This window comes from Capra hircus, chromosome 2, assembly GCF_001704415.2.
Source record: "Capra hircus breed San Clemente chromosome 2, ASM170441v1, whole genome shotgun sequence".
Classification (NCBI taxonomy): Eukaryota; Metazoa; Chordata; class Mammalia; order Artiodactyla; family Bovidae; genus Capra; species Capra hircus.
The window spans coordinates 23,904,906-23,915,068 of NC_030809.1; the positions used below are offsets into that span (position 1 = coordinate 23,904,906).

General features: G+C 38.2%; 1 pseudogene; it reads left to right on the plus strand.

The window, feature by feature from the left end:
- The window catches only part of LOC102184014, a 28,203-nt pseudogene extending 24,058 nt beyond the window's left edge, over nucleotides 1-4,145 (plus strand).

Here is a 10,163-nt window from a genome sequence, read left to right on the forward strand (position 1 = left end):
AACCCTGAATATTCATTGGAAGGACTGATAATGAAGCTGAAGCTCCAATACTTTGGCTACCTGATACAAAGAGCTAAGTCATTGGAAAAGACCCCAATGCTGGGAAAGATTGAAGGCAAAAGGAAAAGAGGGTGGCAGAGGATGAGATGGTTAGATAGCATCACCAACTCAATGAACATCATGAATTTGAGCAAACTCCAGGAGCTAGTGGAGGACAGAGGAGCCTGGAGTGCTGCAGTCTATGGGGTTGCCCACAGTCAGACACAACTTAGCGACTGAACAGCAATAACAATTAGAATTCACCCTTTAGTTATTCAAAAGTTTTTTTGTTCTTTTTATTTATTTTAATTTATGCAAGCAATTTAGAAATGTATCCTTCTGAACTCTATATTAATGAGTCAGCTTTGGAAAGCTATTTTCCTGCATAATTATCCATTTCACCTAGTTTTCCAAATGTATTTGTATAGAGGTCTGCAAATTAATCTTATTTTAAAAGTTCTTATATTTCAATGATTATTTCCCCCAATGCATTAATTTTGTATATTTGTATTTTCCTCCCAATTAAGTTAGTTAGTGCTTTACTTAATTTGTTAATGTTTAAAGAAACTGATTTCTTGTTTTACTAATTACATATGCTGTTTTCCTGTTACCTCCTTCATTAATTTCTGTTTTTATATTTATTATTTCTTTCTTTGTGTTATATTTTGGTTTATTTGTTGCTGTGAAGGTGGTTGATTTTTTTTTTTTACTTTTATGAGTTGGGAATTTAGCTTAAATTTTTTTTTGTATTGATAAAATATTTAAGGTTTCAAATTTTCTTCAATTAACAGCTTTAAATATATACCAGAGATTCTGAATTGTATTGTTTCAACCAATTATAAAGATTGATTTAGACAATGAGTCTTCTTTTGGCTTTGCTTGCCTATATTTTTGGCTCTATATCAAAATCTCTTAAGCACTCAATTTTACTATTGTAATTCTTTAATTATATGGGTTATAGTATTGATTTCATTATACAGATATAAAGAGCTTAATAGATTCTTAGAGATTTTATGAATGATAAGTAGGCCTATTTGATTATCTCTTAGAGAGTAATAAATACCTGAGTCAAAAATAATGCAATAACTTTTAGAAGTTCTGTTATTTTGATTGTGTGGCTCCTTGTATTTAATAGCTATTTGATAGAAGAGTATTTTTCAGTTGAAAGCTTTTAAAACTACATTTTTATTTTGAAATGATTTTACATTTATAGAACCATTGCAAATATAATACAGAGTTCCCATATAGTCTTCTACCAGTTTGCCTGTGGTTAATATCTTATATTATTGTGGTACATCTGTCAAAACTAAGAACCAACATTGGTACACTATGCTGTGAACTCTGAGGGGCTTCCTTATGACTCAGACAGTAGAGAATCTGCCTGCAATTCAGGAGACCTGGGTTTAATCCCTGGGTTGGGAAGATCCTTGGAGAAGTGAATGGCTACCCACTCTAGTATTCTTGCCTACAGAATTCCATGGAGAGAGGAACCTGTTGGGCTACAGTCTTTGGCATCACGAAAATTTGGACTTGATTGAAAACTGAGAAACAATATTGGTATATCATGCTGTGAACTATACTCCAGACTTTATCTGGATTTTTCAGTTTTCCCATTAATGTTCTCTTTCTGTTCCAAGATCCAATCCAGGGTATCACACAGCATTTAGAGGTCATATCTGCTTAGTCTCCTCAGATCTGCAACAGTTAAATTGTAGCTTTCAAGTTTCCAGGAGGAAGGGCCTGTTAGCTTTTTAAGAAATACATTATTAATATTTTTTGTTTCATTGCATTGTCATCTGAGTTATTTTTTTGTCTTAAGCAATTTATTACTATTTTCCTTGTGACCTAATACTTGATCACTTTTGTAAATACACTATGTGTCCCTGGGAAGAAAACATGTTTTCTATTGTCAGGGTTAATGTTCAGTATGGGTCCATAAAAGCTATCTTATTAAATATGTTATTTAGGTCTTCTATATATTTATTGTCATCATGATTCATCTTCTACTGAGAGTGGAAGTCTCCTATTATTAGTATGTTTCTATTTCTCTTTGCATTCCCTATGGTTCTGCTTAATAAAGATTAATAAATGTAGTTCGTACCTTAACGTATTGATACTCAGCAGTCTAATATTTTTTTGTGGATTTTAAAACTTGGTATTCATACGGACCTTTTGTCTTTAATGAATTTTGGCTTGAATTCTGTTTGAGACATCAAAATCTGAAGACTTGCTTTCTTACTATTTCCATATTCCTAGGATGTTTTTGCCCATTTCATTTTAAACCTCTGAGTTACTTTATTTTAGGTGTGTCTCTTGAATGCATCATGAAGTTAGGTCTTGCTCTGTGAGTATAATAGAGATTTATTTCTTTTAATAGGTGTTAAGATCATTCACATTTATTGATAGAGTTTTTGTGTTTTGTTTTAACTTTTCCAATTATTTTATATTGTTTTCTGTGTTTATTTATGTGATGTGTTTTTTAAAATTTATCATTTGATATTTCTAATACTTTTGTAGTTATCTTTTGGAAAGACCTAGATTTCTATGTTTTATTATTTAATCTTCACTCTCTGGTTTGGGAGGTTTTATTTTTTTAAGATTTTATTTTGATATGTACCATTTTTAAAAAAGCCTTTATTGAATTTGTTACAAAATTATTTCCGTTTTATGTTATTCTCTGGGGAGGGGCATTTGAGGCCTGGAGGATCTTAGTTCTCCAACCAGGGATTGAACCCACAACCCCTGCATTGGAAAGAGAGGTCTTAACTACTCAACCACTATGGAAGTCCCCTGGTTTGGAAGTTTTTAATGGTACCCTTTGACATCCGGCTTCCCTTGTGGCTCAGCTGGTAAAGAATCTCCCTGCAATGCTGGAGACCTGGGTTTGACCTCTGGGTTGACAAGATCCCCTGGAGAAGGGAAAGGCTACCCACTCCAGTATTCTAGCGTGGAGAATTCCCTGTACTGTATAGTTAGTTCACGGGGTCCCAAAAAGTTGGGCATGACTGAATGACTTTCACTTTGACATCCAGGAGTTTCCCTGGTAGTTTAGATGATAAAGAATCTGCCTGCAGTGCAGGAGACTCAGGTTTGATCCCTGGGTCAGGAAGATCCCCTGGAAAAGGGAATGGCAACCCACTCCAGTATCCTTGCATGGAGAATTCCATGGATGGAGGAGGCTTGCGGGCTACAGTCCATGGGCTGCAAAGAGTTGGACATGACTGAATGAGTAACACTTTTGTTTTCGCTTTGACATGCATTGATTTGATGCCCATTTTCACCAGTGAACTCACTCTGCCTTCCTTACCGATTAGTGGTCATGTGAGTTATTTCAGTTTTTTGGCAGTTATGAATAAAGCTACTATAAACAACAAAAAAGTGCTGTCCAAGTAAAGATGGCAGAGCAGTTATCACTTTTCACTGACTGCATCCAGCCTTTCTGCTAAACTTGTCCAGACTGAATATGCTTTGGCTGCTGTAGCTGGAGAAATCCCTTCAGTGAAAGCTATAGCTGCAAATGGTGTAGTATCAGCAACTGAGAAGAAACAGAAATCCATTCTGTAGGATGAGTGACGAGAGCACAGTGTGGAAACAATGACCAAACACTGAGGTTTGACGTGCGGTGGCATGAGCTCACATTTCAGAGTGCTGGTGCAGAGCTGGGAAACCAGCTCAGCAGCACTATCTTGTTTCCCGAGAACCCACTGTCACAAATCTGCTGGTACAGAGCATAACTTCTGTGACTCAAGGATACACTTAGTCAGGTGGCGTTCTTTCACTTGGAGGGTTTTCTTTTTTTTTTGGTTGGAATGATGAAGGACAATCATATTTATTTCAGTCACATCCATCTAGGCCTTACTTTGCCTGGAAAGTCACATCGATGGGAAAGAACTATGTGACTGGGAAAACTTCTCCTTAAGAAAAGATGTAACCAGGATCTGGAACTTGAAGATGCCACCCATACAGCCAAATTAACCCTAAAGGAAAGCTTGGAAGGGCAGAGGAGAGAAGATTATGTAGCAGCAGGAATCTGCAGTGAAGCCAGGCTTCCGAGTCTTACACCCCCTAAAGTTAAGAATTAGTTGGCTGCCATAGCATCAGAATAAAGTGACTGAAAAATTCAGAATTTCGGATCAGCTATCTACTGAAACATATTTAAAGTATACTTTGTTTTTCCAACTTGTTGCATATTTATTTCTACGTAATTCAGTGGACTGATTTTTTTAAGATGACACTTACAAATCATAATTGTTAAATTAGAAAAGTGCCCCACGCCCTTTTATACCTCTGTTCTTCCCTCTATGATCTTCCCACTGGTTGGAGAATACATTGGCCATAGTACGTGAACTCAAAATTCAGCTCTGAAGGCAACTCATTATGAATTTTTCCCAGAGCTCCCCAGACTGGGTTGCATGCCCCTCTTATACTCAGTCCTGTAGCACATTTGAAGCCTTCCAGGTGGCTCAATGGGTAAAGAATACGCCTGCCAATGCAGGAGACACAGGAGACTCGAGTTCAATCCCTGGGTTGGGAAGACCCCCTGGAGGAGGATATGACAACCCACCCAGGATTGTTGCCTGGGGAATCCCATGGATAGAGGAGCCTGGCAGGCTACAGTCCATGGGGACGCAAGAGCCGAACATGACTGAAGCAACAGAGCACATGCATAATTAATCTAAATCACAAATTACTTTCCAGCTTTGTCTCTCACTATGGTCCGTCATATATTCATAGGTAGGTTTGCACAGTGAATAAGAGAGAGGGCTCTGATATAAATTGTTAGCATTAAAATTCTGGTTCTACTGTTTCTAATTATGCAACCTTGGGCAATTTCCTAACTCTGAGTCTCTTCCTTTGTAAGCAACATGGAGATTTTAATATCACTCAACTCTAGATAAAGTCAGGTATCATGATAATGAAGTAATTTGCTTAGTAAGTTGTCCCACACCAATTAGGCATGCTGTACGTATTAGGTGTAATGTTATTACCATGCTAGAGGCTTCCCTGGTGGCTCAGTGGGAAAGAATCTACCTGCCAACCCAAGATAGGCAAGAGACTCTGGTTCGATCATGGGTCGGGAAGATCCCTTGGAGGAAGAAATGGCAACTCACTCTAGTCTTCTTGCCTGGAACATCCCATGGATAGAGGATCCCGGCAGGCTACAACCCATGGATTGCAAGAGCTGGACATGACTGAATGACTGTTCACGCACATATCTCATGCTGGACTTTGCTTGTTTTTCCTAAAGTTTGATTGAAGCCTGAAAGCTACCGTAGAAGAACGTTCTACCATGTTAAAAGTTCAACCTAGAATAAAGGCAACAGGAAGAAAGAAGTCAAGATATGTATAGTGGCATAGAAAAGAAGGCAGTAGACTCAAGCAGAGAAAAAATACCTAGAATGGGTTAGCGCTCACAGAGATAAGGCTTATTCTAATGGCAGGGAAGAGATCAATCCGGTCAGAGAAGACGTTTGCATCAACATAGGAGTGGTATCCGGAGAATCCCAGGGACAGAGGAGACTAGTGGGCTGCCGTCTATGGGGTCGCACAGAGTTGGACACGACTGAAGCGACTTAGCAGCAGCAGTAGCAAGAATGATATAGATGAGCACATTGCCTAAAGATCTATTTCGAGTTTATCCTTAAAGAGGCTTTAGATTAGACTATATTGAGATTTGTTTTAAGGAACTAAAAATGCTCAGAATTTATTTTATTTCATAAACCCAATTATAGATATTATACATTATATGCATTTTATGTTTCAATTAAGGGAAAAAAGGTGATTCACATATTTTGATGAATTTTCTTTCTCCTTGTGCCAAGCATTTGTGAAATAAAATGGTAGGATGGGATAATTACTAAGACAGTCTACAGTCTTTTAATATGACCTCTACCTCTGACATTCTATGACATTTTTGAAAATTCTGTTTTCCTAAGAAGATTTCTATGATAGAGAAGGGATTGTAATATGGCAACAATCTTCTTAATGCGCATCCCTCAGTGGAGGGTCATTTAGAGTTTAATAGGATTAAATTGGCCGATATGTTCAATTTTACAAGGGATCTCTGTTCTTGTGCCAGCCAATATGGATCTTGACAGGCTAAAAGCTCAGATCCTGCCAGCTTCACTCAGGAGTGTGGCCCCTTAAGCTGTGACTCTGGCTGAAAGCTGCCTGCTGATGCTGGTGGCTGAGATGATGAGTAGAAGACTGGGTGAAATGTTCTATCCCAGGACTCTCGTAGGGAGCAATCTTCCTTGTTCTCCAGGCTATTCCAGCCCAGTCTCTGGGCCCCTCTTCCTAATCTGTGAATAAGATAATTAATCAGATTTAAAGGGGAACAGAGTTCCTCCACCACAGACCTCATGCACACTTGAAAAGGAATTTCAGATAAAAGAAAGTTCATCTCAAAATGCAATGTAAAGTTTTCTATTGTGGAGGCAGCCTTGACAGCCCCATAAATGCCTTTCCCTCTCCAACCCTTTCTGTATCTTCAGGATCACACAGGAATAGTCTTCTGGGACTTCCCCCTTAGTCCAGTAGTTAGGAATCTGCCTGCCAATGCAAGGGACATGGGTTTGATCCCTGATCTTGCAAAATCCCACAGGTCGCAGAGTAGCTAAGACTGTGTGCCACAACTGCTGAAGCCCACATGTTCTAGAGCCCGAGAGCCGAAACTAGAGAAAGCCCGCACTCAGCAACGAAGACCTAGAGCAGCAAAAAAAAAAAAGCAGTAGTTTCTACTGGTGGTACTGGTGTTTTCAATAGCAGCCAGGTCTTATTTATTTGCACCAGGTCTTAGGCATGTGGGATCTTTGCATGGCATGTGAACTCTCAGTTGTAGTATGTGGGATCTTGTTTCCAAACCAGGGATGGAACCCATGCCCCCTGTATTGGGAGCACAGAGTCTTAGCTACTGGACCATCAGGGAAGTCCTCATAAGATAACTTTAATGCTGAAATACAGATGCTGAGGTGTTGGTAGAGCATCCAGAACAAATATCTAGCTGGCAAATGCAAAAAAATATGGAAAATATTTTTTGTTGTTGTTTGCTTGCCTTTAGAAACTATGAAAAGATTCTGAATATGATTTTGATGACTCTATTTTACATATTTTTGCTCAAGATTTTAAATAGCATTGACATATAATCTCATTCTTTTATCCAACAGTATTTGAATGCACTTTAAGCTTCAGTTCAGTCACACAGTTGTGTCCAAATTTTGCGACCCCATGGACTGCAGAATTTCAGGCTTCCCTGTCCATCACCAACTCCCGGAGCTTGCTCAAACTCATGTCCACTGAGTCTGTGATGCCGTCCAACCATCTCATCCACTGTCATCCCCTTTTCCTCAGCCTTCAATCTTTCCCAGCATCAGGGTCTTTTCCAATGAATCAGTTTTTCACATCAGGTGGCCAAAGTATTGGAGTTTCAGCTTCAGCATCAATCCTTCCAATGAACACCTAGGACTGATCTCCTTTAGGATTGACTGGTCTGATACTGCAGTCCAAGGGACTGTCAAGAGTCTTCTCCAAAACCACAGTTTAAAAGTATCAGTTCTTCATTGCTCAGCTTTCATTATAGTTCAATTCTCCCCTTTCATACATGACTACTGGAAAAGCCATAGCTTTGACTAGATGGACCTTTGTTGGTAAAGTAACATCTGTTTTTTAACAAGCTGTCTAGGTTGGTCATAGCTTTTTTCCAAGGAGCACACCTCTTTTAATTTCATGGCTGCAGTCACCATCTGCAGTGATTTTGGAGCCCAAGAAAATAAAGTCTGTCACTGTTTCCATTGTTTCCCCATCTATTTGCCATGAAGTGATGGGATCAGAGGCCATGAGCTTAATTTTTTGAATGTTGAGTTTCAAGCCAGCTTTTTCACTCTCCTCTTTCAGTTTCATCAAGAGGCTCTTTAGCTCCTCTTTGCTTTCTGCCATAAAGGCGGTGTCATTGGCATATCTGATATTACTGATATTTCTCCCTGCAATCTTGATTCCAGCTTTTGCTTCATCCAGCCCAGGGTTTCTCATGATGTACTCTGCATATAATATAAATAAGCAAGGTGACAATATACAGCCTTGATATACTCCTTTCCCAATTTGGAACCAGTCCATTGTTCCATGTCTGGTTCTAACTGTTGCTTCTTGACCTGAATATATTTTCTCAGGATACAGGTATTCCCATCTCTTTAACAATTTTCCAGTTTGTTGTGATACACACACTTTAAGCTTAGCTTTTAAATTATGCTTTTTTTTTGGAAGTGTTTAACATTATAATTTTTTTCAGGAAACTTTATTGGGGTTTCCCAGGTGGCTCATTGGTAAAGAATCTATCTGCCAACAGAGGAGACATGGGTTCAGCCTATGGATGGGGAAGACCCCCTGGAGGAGGAAAGGGCAACCGATTCCAGTACTCTTGCCTGGGGAATCCCTTGGACAGAGGAGCCCGGCGGGCTGCAGTCCATCGGGTCGCAAAAGAGTCAGATAGGACTTAGCGACTAAACAACAACTACATAAACTTTGTTTTTCTCTAAGAATTTTATCCATATATGAACATGTTTTGATCTTACTTAATGAAGAAAAACATGCCCTGAAACCTAGGAGTTCTAACTACACAGGAGTGTGTTCGTTATTTATTGCCTCATTGATTCACAACTCAAAAATCTCTCTAAATGATAGTCCATTAGGAAAATGTCTCCCTTTCAAAAGAGATGCTCTGAGAATAATCCTATTAGGCTAGAAGCTTGCTAAGCTTATTAACTCTAGATACATTTCTCTACAAAGGGGAGAAAAAAATGCAAATAAAATGAATGTGACAAGTAAATGTTGATAGAAAACATGTATTTAATTTCAGAAAATAATAACTATGTTATATCCAAATGTCAGTTTCATGCCAGGAACAATTTGATGATGTTTCAAAATCTAAGCTTGATAACATGTAGATTTAGAATGAAAAATGCAGTCTGTCTTCAAATATTTGGATGAATGTGATTCTTTAAAGGCCATCTGTGTGTGCTTGCTAAGTTGCTTCAGTTGTGTCTGACTCTTTGTGACCTCTGTCCATGGGAATTCTCCAGGCATGAATACCTGGAGAGTGGGTTGCCATGCCCTCCTCCATTAAAAAGCCACATGTATCTTTAAATTTAAGAGAAAAATAATCATTTATATATTTACACATATTTCTCAATTTTAAAGCGCTTTATTACTTCCTGAAGATTTAGGTTTTTGTTCCGTTCAGCCTGAAGACCTTTCCTTAGCATTTTGGCAGTGCATGTCGGCAGGTCAAGAAATCTTAGTTTTTTCCTGTCTGAAAATGTCTTTGATCTTTATTTTTGAGGAATGATTTTGCTGGAGATAAAATTTTGCATTCACTATTTAAAAAAATATTTCAGCACTGTAAAGAGCATTGTTTCTGATGAGAAGTCAGTGATTCTTGTTCCTTCGTGGGCCATGTGTTACTATTCTTTGTCTACTGTTAAGATTTTCTCTTTGGTTTTCACCAGCTTGACTATGATGGGTCTAGGAATAGTTCTTTTTGAATTAATTCCACTTAATGTTTACTGTAAATTTATTACTTTTACCAAATTTGAAAAGAAAAAGCATTATTTTTTCAGATATATTTTCTACATCATATTTACCCTCCACTCATTCTGAGACTCCCAATTATATGTATAGTAGACCATTTGATATTGTTCCACAAGTCCCTGATGCTCTGCTTCTTTTTTTATTTTCTTATTTTTCTGTTAAAATTAATTAATTAATTTTAATTGGAGGATAATTACTTTACAATATTGTGATTTTTCTTTGCCATACATCGACCTGAATCAGCCAGCCATGGGTTGTCCCGGAGCACCAGCTTTGAGTTCCCTGCTTCATCATCGAACTTGCACTGGTCATCTATTTTGCATATGGCAGTATACCTGTTTCAATGCTATTCCCTCACATCCTCTTTTCTATTCACCTCTCCTTAAAAATTTTTTTAAAGATTTTTTTTTTTATGTGGACCATTTTTAAAGTGACCATTTTTGCTGAATTTTTTACAATATTGCTTCTGTTTTACGGTGTGTTTTTTTGGCCATGAGATATGTGGGATCTTAGCTCCCCAACCAGGGATCGAACCTGTACCC